This window comes from Silene latifolia, chromosome 11 (assembly GCF_048544455.1).
Source record: "Silene latifolia isolate original U9 population chromosome 11, ASM4854445v1, whole genome shotgun sequence".
NCBI lineage: Eukaryota > Viridiplantae > Streptophyta > Magnoliopsida > Caryophyllales > Caryophyllaceae > Silene > Silene latifolia.
In genome coordinates this window covers 34,898,629-34,912,884 of record NC_133536.1, presented here as the reverse complement: position 1 = coordinate 34,912,884, position 14,256 = coordinate 34,898,629, and the positions used below count along the sequence as shown (strand labels likewise).

Below are 14,256 nucleotides of genomic sequence, written 5' to 3'. Positions count from 1 at the left end.
ATTTTAGTCTGTTGCTTAGTTTAAGGGACATTCGTTCCTTAAACTATTCTCATATTCTTTTTGTAGTTTCTTCTTATGCGTAGGTCACAGGGTGGTGAATTACTACCGTTCAATCCTGAGATTGAGAAGACTTTGCGCGAGTTGAGACAATCATCTAGGATATTGCTGACAGAGGAAGAGCTGAGTACTCTGTCTAGTTACTACGAGAACGAGCTGTTTGAGGAGGATCCACATTCATCTCCTATTTCCACTTCATCAGCTGAGACCGTCACTTCTCCAGATTTTCTAGAAATGGCTGAAGAAGCAAGTATAGCAAGTCACTCTGAGCCGACAGCTGCGAATCTATATAAGGGATTCGAATTACCGGGAGCAGATAGAAAATTCGAACCGAAGCCTTCTTACATCAACTTGGTTCAGAGGAACCAATTCGGGGGAGCTGCAAATGAAGATGCAGCCAAGCATATGGAGATATTTATTGATTATTGCTGGTCTATACCCCCACCAACCGGTGTGACCCAGGACCAGGTAAAGGAGACTATGTTTATATTCTCACTCTGTGATGCTGCAAGGGAGTGGTACAGAGACCTGGATCGAGCTGCTAATGGGATCACTGACTGGAATTCTTTGGCCCTAGCATTCTACAAGAAGTACTTCTCTGCCTCGAAGACGAATGCCATTAGAGCTCAAATCACGAGCTTTAAACAGGGTCCTGATGAGAATTTTCATGAGGCGTGGGTGCGTTTCAAGAAGCTGGTGCGAACTATTCCGCATCATGGGTTCGAGAAATGGAGCTTATGGAATCAGAGAGCTATCCTGGATGCGGCAGCTAGCGGCAGATTCCAGGAGAATATGGGGGAAACTAAGGGGTGGAAAATCATTGATGACTTGGCCACCCATAAAGCTGAGTATGGAAATTCCAGGGGAAATCAAAGGAGAGCTGCTGAATCTCCTTCTGTAGCTGCATTAGAGGCCCTCACGGCGAGATTTGATAAGTACGAGTTGGGAGGAGTTTCGAAAGGAGGGATCTATCATGTGAATGCTGTGTCAGACGGTCCTTTCGTCTGTAAAAGATGTGGAGTTGAGGGACATGTTTCAGACAACTGTCCTAACCCCTTTGAGTCTTGTGCTGCCTTTCAACATTATAGGTAGACAAACACTTATTTTGAGCCGAATACCCATCCGAACTTGAGGTGGAGTAGCCAAAATGTCCTAAATCCAACTCCACCTCCACAGCAGCAGCAGCAGCAGCAGAATTATGTGCCCCCTCATAAGCAACAACAGTTCCAAAAGCCTCCGTATGTCCCTCAGCAGCAGCAGCAATCCCAAGGTTCAAAATTTGCCGAATTGAAGAATTTGTTGCTGAAAGAGTCTCAAGCTAGAGAGGCCGGGATGAAGATGTTAGAGAGCCAAATTGCTCAATTGGCTAGCAAGAATACAACTCGAGCTCCGGGACATTTACCGACGCAGACTGATCAAAAGGAGACCCTTAATGCCATTAATTTGAGGAGTGGGTCTACCTTTAATGGGCCCGCTTTGGTCGAGGACATTACTGAAAAAGATGAGGCGGAATCGAGTCAGAAGAAAGCTGGAACGAACAGTGGAAAGAAAAAGATGATTACCAGGTACATCAGTCGATCGACTGATATACCCAGTCGATCGACCGCTTCGCGACATACAGTAGCTTCTGGTCCTGTAGAAGTCAGTCGATCGACTGACCAACCTGGTCGATCGACTGACCACGCTGCTGATGGTGAGTCTTTTCGCCCTACAATGCCCGATAACCTGAGGGACCACTTGTTTCGGGGGACGACTGCTCCGAAAATATTGAGGCAAGACCCAAATGCTGATGGGTCAGTTCCAGTTCCGAAGTACGACCCGATGTCGATTAATGGTTCATATTTGAGGCGGTTTGAAGAAGGGTCAAGCTACAACAAGGAGAAGGTTGTGGACTTTCAGCCTAAGTCCACTGACGCCGGCATAAGAGATTTAGAGGAGAGGGCTAAGTTACTTCTTACAGCCCCTTATCCAGAGAGACTGGTGCCGACAAAGGAACAGGTATCGTTTAATAAATTTGAAAATTTTATTCGTAGCTTAAACGTACAAGTTCCTTTTCTTGAGTTAGTCAATCAAGTGCCTGCTTACATGAAATTTATGAAGCAACTATTGTCTAAGAAAAAGTCACTTGAAACTGTGCATACTATCGCACTAACCGAGGAGTCGTGCTCTTATTTGACCCACACTGTACCCCATAATCTAGAAGACCCAGGTAGCTTTTCCGTTCCATGTAGTATTGGCACCTTTTCTATTGAGAAGGCCTTATGTGACCTAGGAGCCAGTATTAGCGTTATGCCCTTGAGTCTTGCTAGGAAGCTCAAATTGACTAGGTTTGCAGTTACCAACATGACGGTACAGATGGCTGACCGATCTGCGGTCCAGCCTATAGGAGTCTTAGAGGACATTCATGTGCAAATAGGAAAGTTTTTTTCTCCTGTTAACTTCGTTGTACTAGATATACCCGAGGATGCCCACATTCCTATCATATTGGGTAGACCATTTCTGCACACTGCTGGTGCATTTATAGATGTTGGTTCAGGGACTTTGACCTTTAAAGTAGGAAAGCATTCCATTGTCTTTGCCCAGACAGCTAAGAAGAAAGACCCCATGTGGCCAATAACTTGTAATACGGTTTCTGAAAAGAAATCTTATTTTGTGCTTCCTGATATGCCTGTCTCTACTACTGTTCCTGCTGTAACACCTCCGCCCCAGATTGGGAGCAAATTAGAGGAAGATTATTCTGTTTTGGATGTTGCAGGAGCTGGTTTGGGGAAGGAAGAGCTGCATGTTGCTCCAGCTGTGAGGGAGCCAGTCGTTTCAAGAGGCGGCTTAGGATGTCTTAGCTATGGCACTGATGAGGAGCTTGACGATGAGCCAGTCAAAGTAAGGGAGTCTGACTTGGACTTTGATGAGCCAGATGAGGTTATTGATTGGGAAGATGTTGAAGTTGTTGATCCGTTGAGTTCTGCGGATGTAGGAGTTGAGAAGAGTGCAGCTGAGGAGATGAGCACTGTAGAGGCTACTTCTTGTAGCCAGAAGCCGACTAAGTGGGCCATTCCGTGGCCGTTCTTGATCAACTACTAGTTGATCAAAGACTTTACGAACATTTTATTGCTTTCGTTAAACTCTTTTTATTGCTTTTCTGTGCGCGAGACTTCGCATTTTTAATAAGTTTGCTTAGGATTTTATACACTTTAGACTATTGTTTTGGGTTTTGCGCAATTTTAGGCGCGTTATTATGTGTATTTGCAGGTTTATAGACCTTGATAGCTTAATTTACTGAGCTAATTCGAAGAAATCAGAACTTACAACAGGTTACTCAGTCGATCGACTGGCCTGAGTGGTCGATCGACTGACCGCTACGATTCAGGAGCTTCATTCTGTTCACCCCGGTCGATCGACCGGGTGATGTGGTCGATTGACCGCCTCTGTATTTCTTTTCAGACTGTTTTCGATCATTCCCCTGCTGTGTTTGATCGATTTGCGGAGTTGAGGGAGTCTTTTCTCCACCTTATTCTCCGACTCATTTCCGTTTTCTTCTGTTTTTCTCATTTTACACATAATTTTGCGTTTCAATAATTGTTTTCTCGGTTTTATGCGTGGTATTGTTTGTCTTTTCAGGTACTTATCGGTAGCACTGCTGGCTACTGAAACCTCCTAGCTCACGCTGGTTTGGGGAGGTTTCCTTTTGTTGCGCTTAAAGTCTTGTGAGTTTCCGAGTTCTTACTTCATACCTTATATAGTTAATTTACGCAAATTCCTGTTTTTCTTTTATTTCATTATATGATTTTGCACAATGGGGACATTGTGCGATTTGGTTTGGGGAAGGGTTTTGCGTTGCATTTCATTTGCTTGCATTCACGTTTACATTTTTTGTCTTGCATTGTTTATTTTACCTTATATATACAGAAAATTTCAAAAAAATAATTTGTAAAATTTCAAAAATTTCAAAAATTTCAAAAAAATGCACGTTTATTTTAGCATTTAGGTCGAGTCGGAACGGTAGTATTTCAATGACGACATTGCATTTGCATCTGTTTTTGCCTAAGCCTTGCTAATTGACATGTTATTAGTAGGATCATATATGCATAATCTACGAGTTTTCGTTAAATTATTTGATGAGCTTGAGACTTGACTTAGATTTTTGGCAAGCTACATCATATTCTGAGGTTTAGAGCTTATAACAGGTGACATTCATGACCAATTTATCTAGGATTGTGACTAGTTACTCCTTATGAGACATGTTACATAAATTTGCATAAATATGAACTTAATCTGCTTAATACCTGTATGCATTCGGTTTGTGGTTTGTTGACACATGTGGAAGAGGTCACCCCTTTGTTCTTTTTGCCCATAAGCTCCACACTGCCAAAAATAGCCTTTTTGTCCCGTTACTACATCCTACATTTAGCCTGCCCTCGTCAAGCTAGTAGTTTATGTTCTTGGGATTGTTACTACGTTTTTGGTGGCATTTGCTCATTTTCAGATGATGACTGGGAAGATGAAAAAGGAATGAAGAAGAGAAAAAAATAGAAAAAAAAAAGAGAAAAAAAAATGATTCGGAAAAGAAAGAAAAAAAAAAGATGCGTGCTGTACTATAGAGGGCGGTCGATCGACTGGTCTCATTGGTCGATCCACTGATACCCGAGAAGAAGAGAAGAAAAAAAATCAATTCGCATGATATAAAGTTTTTATTTTATGGCGATTTTTGCTCCCATGTTGCATTTCTATCTTATGGGGAGTTGATTGATTATTATGAAGATTGTGAGATTTGTGCTTTATAATTTGCACTCGTTTTATTGTTGATTTTGAGCAAGAAGTCGGATGTTGTCAAATGGTTTTGTTGGGTATTGACTTGATCACCTATACCTCCACATTCCCATAAATGTTTTGCCTCTTCTTATCCATTACCTCACATATCCATACTTACCTCGGCATGTGTCATGGTCATTTGTTGGTTGGAATGCATATGTACGGTTGTAGAGATTATTTTCATATAGATTGCAGGCATGTTCTTATAGGTCGTAGTTAGGTGAGGGTCACTACAAAATGAATTCTTTCTATCTTTTACATATACTCACCCGTATTTATTGGGTGATATGAGCGACTCGTGAGAGTCCGATTTGATAAGTCTCTACAGTTGACGGTTCAGCAGATTTTTAACGGCTTCATAACTCGTTTGCATGATTCATATTGCTAATTGATTGTTAGTTGCTGCATTAAATTGGTTTAGGCTATTAGGTTTGCATTTCGCTCTGAGATTGACTCGTTCCATTAGATTTTAGGATCGAGTCTAGTTCTTGCTTGGGGACAAGCAAGGGTTTGGTTTGGGGAAGTTTGATGCGTGTCATTTATATGATGTTTTACACCTCATTTTACATGCAGTTCAGAGCTCATTTATGTAGTTTATGCTACTATTCTCCCTATTTCCGTCTACTTTCGTGTTTTTGTACATTATTGCAGAAATGTGACGAATCCAGCGGAAATCAAGCTAAATCCGTCCCCGAGTACCTTGCATTGCATTTGACGTGAAGTATTTACTCAAGGAACGAGCTTGGTGCGCATTTCGAGGCCTGAAAGATAATTTTATGAAGAATTAAAAGCGGATTATCAGCTACTCTAGTCGATCGACTGGACCCTATGGTGGATCGACCAGAGCCCGACTTACAGGAACTCCTGTTCAGCATACCTTAGTCGATCGACCGGTCCCAGTGGTCGATCGACCAAGCCGCTAATCTGACGCAAATAAAAAAGATAAGAGAATAAGAAAGCCCAATGTATATTAGGTTTAGGAATAATGTTGCGTTATATTCTTATATAACGTAACCTGACATGAAGCATTGATTCATTCAGTTTTTATGAGTTGGAGACCATAAAACAATTAGGGTTCTTGAGATTATTGTTCCTTCATTAAGAAAGTTACTTTCGCATTCGGTGTTTTGGATCTTTTCTCTGCAATTCCATTTGGTATACTCCTGCTCTTATTTCAGTTTAATCGCTTTATTTCGTTGTAGTATAGAATTGCTAGTTAGTTTCCCGAAGCCAAAATTATCGTTTATGTTATTTGTTTGTTTAATTATTTCAAGCATGAATTCGATAGTTTATTTCATTAATCTTGTTGTTGTTTTCGTAATAGTCATGAGTAGCTAAATTATTCGTGCTAGGATGTAGGGAATCTGTAGGTTAGGCGGCATTAAAATTAGTATGACTTGAAATCGCACGCCGGTCGATCGACTGGGTTCCCTGGTCGATCGACTGGCCACACTGAGATTGTCTTCGTTTTAATTGGTTTAAATTCTATATTTGACGAATCGAGTGCACGCGACTAGTTGAATGCTTAGGAAATGACTGACCCATTAGATCGAAAGATAGGGAAAGTTGTTAGACTACCAATTAAAATGACTAAACTATGCTAAGATCCAAAGATAGGTAAAGTTTAGGCTTTTAGTCACTTTTCAGGACGAGAGTCAGTACTAGTGATATTAGGGACCTGTAGCGAGATCGAAAGATGCTACTTGTTAAGACTGGACCGAGAGGACTTCTTATTTTCCCGTCTCGCGTGATTTATTTAAGACCAAACTAGTATGCTGCCGCCGAAACTACAGTGAACCGACCATCTTAGCACCCTTTTTATATTTGTTTTCATCCATCTTTTTAGTTTATATTTCATTTACTGCCCTTAGTTATAGATCAAATCAAATCAAACCCCCACATCATTGTTACCTTGGACTGAATTTAGACAACTAATAATTATATTTGCCTCTCTGTGGTTCGACCCTGCTACCGCTATCTATAGTTGTAGTTGGATTTATAAATATTATTTTTGACACCTTACGATGGGTATCATTACCTACACCGAGAGTGGTCTTTCCCATGAAGGACCAGAGTTGTCTATCGATACTGATGATTTGTATGACTCGGAATATGAAGTTCTATCTGAAAACGACGCACTACTTGAAGATTTATGCACTGTACAACAACAAACACTCGATCGAACTGGTTATAGTGTTCGATCGAATGAAATATCTGAGGAAGTGTTCGATCGAACAGAGTTATCCACTCGATCGAACAGCTATTATGAGGAAGATCTCGATGAAGCAGATCCTTGTGTCCGATCGAGTATTATTCAGGAGGAAAGTCTTCAATCGAGTGCACCCTCTGCTCGATCGAACATATTGGCCATGGAGAGCAATGATATGTCATTTTGGTCCCTTTTGAATGACGATTTGGACGAAGACAATGGATATGGTGAAGCCCTCATTTTCAAAGCCGAGCTGGATGCTTTAGAGGCTGCGGTTTACGGGATAGATGTAATACTACGGTTTTCTATGTCTTTGGGTACTCTATCGAGTAAGTATGTTTGTATACGAAACAGTAGTCTGCCCGATGAGGACTCGATCGAGTATGTGTGACACTCGATCGAGTAAGGGTCACTCGATCGAGTAAGTTACTTACTCGATCGAGTAAGTTACTTTTACGAGTTGTTTTGACGGGTTTTTATAGCAATGTGAGAAAGATATATAAACTTAATCCGTCAGTTTCTTTTCACTTTTACACTTTTTCTAAACTTCACAATAGAGAAAACAAGGTTACGTAGTTCTCCTCTCTCATATTGCTATCAAATCCCAACGCTTGTGTCGCCATAATCCTGAGTTCTTTATACCGTTGAGACCGTCATATTTTGGGTAAGATCTTTGTACCGTTTTTATGTTGATCCATTGATTTTAGTTGAAACCCTAATTAGGTAATTTGGGGATTTTAGGAGTATTGTGTTTATTAGATGGTGATTATATGATTGTATCTTTGATAGGAGGTGATTTCATTGAAGAACGATTGTGATTAGCTGCTAGACCGTCTCTGGTGATTGCTTTTCCAGGTAGGGTTTCCCTACTCATTATTAATTACATGATGTGATTGGTGGTTTCGTTGTTATTGTTGATTTATCATACTGCTGCTGATTGTGACGGTTGTTGATTAATATCGTTGATTGTTGTTGTTGTATCTGTCTGTGATCTTCGGGGTGCATCCCTGGCTGAGTGGAGTCACTTGCGGGAGTGGCTTCACGCCCTTGATTCGCCTTCTGTGGAACCCGCCACATAAGGGATGTGCACATTAATGAACATGGGTTTATCGCTCGATGGAGATGAGCGGGGCTTAGGTGGGAACGGCTGCAGCCCCCATCGGTGTGTGAGAGTACATTGCGATGGGTACTATGGCAGGACTACACACTTTAGTGTGTAGTCAGTTGTGTGGAGATTGATTATGGAGTTTGGAGGATTGCTGTGTTATTGAGCTGTTTATATACTTGTTCCGTTGTGGATTGGTTGTGTGTAATTAGTACTGACCCCGTTTAAATGTTTTAAAAACTGTGGTGATCCATTCAGGGATGGTGAGCAGTTATTAAGTAGGTATGATATGACGCGTATGGGATAGCTGAGATGAGTCATCACGTTGCAGTTAGAAGTTTTCTGCTGTGTCAGACGATGTCTAGTAGTTTTGATAGTTTTATCAGTAGACCGTTTTGAGTACTTTGTATTTCAGTTTAACATTTTTGGAGTTGACATGTAATCACTTTAAACCGTTTTTACTTTTAAGTATGTTTCGTTATTGTCTTATGATTATCATTGCCTCGGGTAACCGAGATGGTGACGTTTTCATACCTTAAGTGGTCCTGGTAAGGCACTTTGAGTATGAGAGTGTCACAAAGTGGTATCAGAGCGACGATCCTGAAACCTGTAACCACTGAACCTAATGAACATAGGGAGTCAAAATAAAAGGAACCCGCGGTAGAAGTTGTTAGAGCTAATGAAAAGGCTTGGGAGACGTCCTAAAGTCGCGAACTCGCCCTACAATTTTGAACCGGTCACATGGGATATGAGTCGGGATCGCTATGTGTTTATCTTGTAAATTGTGTATCTTTGTAGCAAAGTGTGGTATGAATCGGTGGATGTATGTATGTGGAGAATGGGGAATGTGTAGAGAAAGATGATAATGAAGTGATTTTATACATTATTGATTGAAAGCATGATAGTTGTTTTACGATATGGCATTATAGAAATACGGAAAGAAAGTTTGTTTGGTTTGAGTTATACATAAAGTTATGTATATATGTTGTTGGTAGTGTTGTACAAGTTTATATAGCTGAAAGTTTGAGTAAGAGCATCAATAATTGGTGGAAAAAAATGAATATTTGTTACATGATAATATGATTTATGATTAAGCATGTTATATGATGGAAGTTATTTTATAATGTTGTTATGCTAGTAACATGTGAATAGGGGACTTGATGTCATATATTTGTGATTTTGTTTACGTAAAGTTATATAATAAAAACATGCGGGTAATATGTGATTGGTAAGTTGAATGATATATGTGCATTGAGTTATTTGTAGCTTGGCTTTTGAAGATAGTAACATGTGGTTAGGGATAGTGGCTTTATGAGTATTGAGTTGTTTTTGTGTACCTTGTTGTTGTTTAAGTTGTTTGGAAGTAAATATCAAGTAGTTGTGTTTTTCGATTATAGAGAGCTTGTCTTTAAACCGTTATAACTTTAGATGTATATATGATTTTGATTTGATTCCAATTGTAGGTGATATCTTGTTCTGTTACGATTCTAACGATAGGTCACACGCCCAAAATGACCAAGAAACGAGTGAGATATGACCGTTTTACGAAAACTGGACAGTGTTGAGAAATGCGTAGGGTACTCGATCGAGTGGCCCTCACTCGATCGAGTGCACCTCTTGTTACTCGATCGAGTAACCCTTACCCGATCGATTAGTCCTGATAACTTGTTATACGTGTCTCTGACCTTCACCTACTCGATCGAGTAAGTCATTAACTCGATCGAGTGGCCTGTACTCGATCTAGTGATCCCTGTTTTGGGTCATATGCTTATATTTTGATTTCGTTGCATATTATGTTTAATTGAAAAGTGTTCTTTTGCTTCTGTATGCATTGTTTTACATATGTATTGGTCATGATGCGTCAGTTACCCAATCTTATGATGTAAGGAGCGGCACCTGTGGTGAGTGTGAGTTCGGTGGGGAGGACATGAGTTATATGCGGTTGTGATTGGCAGTGGAAAGGAAAAGAAGGATTGGTAAGGCTTATTAATGCATAGAACATGTTTTGTGAGAAGAGATGAGTGATATGATTTTGTGTTGAGTAATGTAAAAGTAAGTAAATATGGGCAAGGGATGATGTGAGAGTAAGGAACGTGAGAATGAAAAGATTGAAATGAAGGATGTGGATGGTGGCAACTTGAGATGTGTAAAGAATTATGGAGGGAGATGGTTAGGAATCGTGTGGGTTAAGAATATATGTAGTTAAAGGTCATTTTAGAGGAATTGAGAAGAGTGGTATATAGTGAACTTAATGGAGACATGTCGCGACGTAGATTTGCAGATAGAGAGTGAGTTTGGGAATTTGCATTATCAAGAGGTAAAACTAATGTGTGATTTCCTGGGCAAGTAACGTTATGAAATGAGTTTTGGGATTCAAAAAAAAGGGTGATTGGAGATCAGTGTGAGTGATAGCATGAGACGGTCTGGACTGATTGGTGATAAGTGTGAGTGATGGCATGATAAGAGAGGATCCATGGTAAGAAAGAGTGAGATAATACTGATATGAAATAATGAGATGGGAGTTTTGGAGAAATGAGAAGGTAACCGGGGCACTAAAGAGTTACGTAGAAGTAATAAGGAGTTCAATGGTTAATTGAGTTTGTCGAGTGTAAAAGAAAACAATGAGGGGAGTAAAACTAGGAATATGTTCACCGAGGTTATGTGATATAAAAGTAAGGAATCGTCGAGATATATGATACTATCATGAGGATTTGAGTTAACGATTACATAGGAGTTCCAGGACGACATGATAATCATGAGTTTCGAGGAATTAAGGAAAGTAAAAAGTTGGGTAAAAAATTTGCATGATATGAGATCTTGGTGGTGAGTCGGGTGACGATACAATTAAGGATGGAATTGGAAATAGTGTTTAGGTGATTTTTGTTGATGTATTTGATGTTCGTTATTTGGTATGATAACCAAAGATAGGAAAGAAACCGTGATGTTTAGAGATGAGTGTAAGAGGTTTGATGTACGAACGGTGGTAGTGTAGAGGTGTTGTCACTAGTGGTTAAGGGTGATGATAAATGGGAAAGATGGCCAATCTAAAGAGGTTGATTTTGTAGAGACCGGATTGATATGTATGGTTGTGAGGAAGTATAAGACGTAGTCTTAGGAGGCGGTTTCTGGTAGTGAATGTTAGCTGTATGGTTATGTATGGCAGAAGGTGCTGGTTATGTGAATGGAAGATTGTGTTATGAGGGGCATACGAGTTAAACTCAAGCGAGAGGTAACCTTTATCAGGTAGTAACTTACGTGATCAGGATTGACTAGTTGGATGTGATTACGGGTCTATGATGTGTATAAATGTTTGTGTGAGGTTATGACCTCACAAAAAGTGATATGGTGTGCTAATTATAAAGTTGTTATCTGAATGTTCTATATGTTGAGTACGGTAACCTAATTGAATGATATTAAAAAAGGTAATAATTTGATTGATCTGGCATGGCTAGTTATAATTGTATGTGTATTTATAATACATGTGTATTCCGTGAAATGGTAGGGATGATGTTCATGAGGTGCTTATCTGTTTATTCCATACAATATGTTGTGTTGTGATCTAGTAAAGTAGTTTTGAGTAAGTTTTCTTGTCCGGGAAGTTGTCCTGCGTCTGTGTGTATGAGAATAGTATAAGTGGTGATGCTTATCGTTGTGGTTGTTGTACCTCGGGTGATGATTCGGACATGGTACTTCGTGTTGTGATGCGGGTATTTTTGCGCTGCGGTGCGGCTGTTGGTGGCGGTGTTGCTATGCCGTCACCGGTTGTGGTGGAGTAGGCGGGATGATTACGATACGAGTTTTCGAAAGTACATACCAGTTATACATAGATTGTTGTTTGTTTACTGTTGTTCCTTGTGAGTTTCGGTTAGACATATATAGACTGTTGTTTTGTTTGTTGATGTTTCTTGCTAGTTTCAGCTTGGGAGTGAGGGTAGAATATGATATGGAAGAGAGTTGTATTTGTTTCCGTGGTTGTCATGGCATAGTGATGTTCTGTTGATAGGACACAGTTGTGAGAGGTTGTTACAGTAATTTTGACCTTGTTTTAAGATGAGGTATCGGTAGACATAGTCATGGCAAGAGATTCGTAGAACATATGTGGTAATGATCTGAAAGCTGCTGGTGGTTCATAATCTTTCGTTGAGACAATGAGTATAGGGTGTTGGGAATTGGTGTTATGTTGAGTTATGAATGAGTTTTGCGGTAATGAAAGAAAGGAACTTGAGGATCTAGTGTGAGTGTACGTAACAAGTGTGGATCGTGAGTTATGCTTTTGGTGATAGGAGTTTTATATAGTTTATATAGAGAGGTATGTCGTGTTGCGGTAATGTGGAAGAGTTAGAGTGTCTGTTATGATCAGGATTTTGTGGTATTGGTTAGATGGAGTGCAGAATTAGTTGAGGTATGAGAACTGTTTATGTAAGAGAGCCCTGGATATAGGAATGGTGAGTGTTTAGATTATAGGCGGTTATCTTTGACTTGTGCTGGTGATGAGGATAATGAGAAGATATAGCTAAGGATTTAGTATTAGTGAGTTACGAGGACGTAACATTTACCTTAAGAGGAGTAGGATGCGATAAAAGAGAGTTTCATGGTTGTGCATGTTATAGTATAATTGGAAGTAGATGATGCGTGTCTTTTATATAAGGTTTTTACCTCATTTTACACGCATTTCTGTACTTTTTATGTGGCATCTGGCTACAAATACCCCCGAATATTCTACTTTGGTCCGTTTATTGTAATTTGCAGGAATTGACCGAAGAGGAGCTAAATCGAGCCTAAATTGTACCAATTGTATGCATTCATGAAGAATAAGGAACCGGAGCCTGGAAATCCAATACTTGGAAGACGCGTGAGCTGGATTCGGGAAGCATTCCAAGATTAACGTGCCTATATAGCTCGATCGAGTGGTTTTATACTCGATCGAATGCTCTATATACTCAAGATTGGTCGATCGACCAGTTTAAGGAGCCAATCGAGGAGTTTTCGCAAGGAGTGCTCGATCGAGTGGTTTGTTCTCACTCGATCGAGCGATTTGGTGATGATATTGTTCGATCGAGTAGATTATTTCTACTCGATCGAGGGGTTTTGTGTGCTTTAGCTAATTTCCGCCTAATCATATTATGGGCTTTTGTAATTAGTCCATAGATTAGGTTTTAGGATGGATTTTAGTATAAGACTGAGGAGTGGACTACGTTGCTCGCTCTCTCTCGGACGTTGGTTTTACTCTAGTTCTTGCTATTGTTCTTTGGATTTTGCCCTTCTTTTACTCTTTGCTACTCGGATTTGGAACACGATTGGTATTATCATTCTACTTTTATTCCTAATTTTATTTATTGCTTTAATCCCTTCTTCTCTTTAAATTGCTATCATAGTTGTTTTATTGGAATCCTTATTAGTTTCATCACCATGTCTAGTTTTAATTATCAATTCGTCATTATCGTTAATTCATTGGTTATGAGTAGCTAATTGTCCTATGCTAAGACTATAGGGGATCCATAATATGAAGGGAGAGTAATCGATTTATTAGGTTAATGCTGGTACTGTCTCTGTTGGTTAAATGCTACAATTAACTGTATCTTTCTAATTGAGTCGACGCAATTAGACCTATAATTCTTAGTGGTCCTTGACCTGGACCGAAAGGTTGGAAAAGGCGAGACTAGTAGCGAACAATGGAGTATTGAAGTGAGGGCGAAAGTTAAGCTGTTTACACTTTAGGGTGAACTAAGGACCGAAAGGTGACGTTCGCTACCCCTTAGACCGTATTAGCATTGACCTGAGACCTAGATTACTTGACCGGATGATTATGGTGAATCGTTTGTCTTAGCTATTTCTCCTTATCTATTTATTTCCTTCCTTTTATTCTCTTTTCCTTATTCCTGTTAGTTTAGACAATCACATTTTATAAACCCCCAATTTGGTTACCTTGGCGAACTTAGATTTAGCTGATAAATTCCTACCTCTCTGTGGATTCGACCCGACTTCCCTAGCTATATTAGTTAGAGCCAGTTGGTTATTTTTTGTGTACGCGACAGGACGTGTCAAATTTTGCGCGCACGGGGAGGTGGCGCAATTT

At 39.9% G+C, this 14,256-nt stretch overlaps 1 non-coding gene across 1 annotated transcript; it reads right to left on the bottom strand.

Moving 5' to 3' along the window:
* Positions 1-672: 672 nt before the first annotated feature.
* Positions 673-779, bottom strand: LOC141615967 (small nucleolar RNA R71). The gene has a single exon (XR_012530350.1). It is a non-coding gene; the product is annotated as a small nucleolar RNA R71 (small nucleolar RNA).
* Between the last annotated feature and the right edge of the window lie 13,477 nt (positions 780-14,256).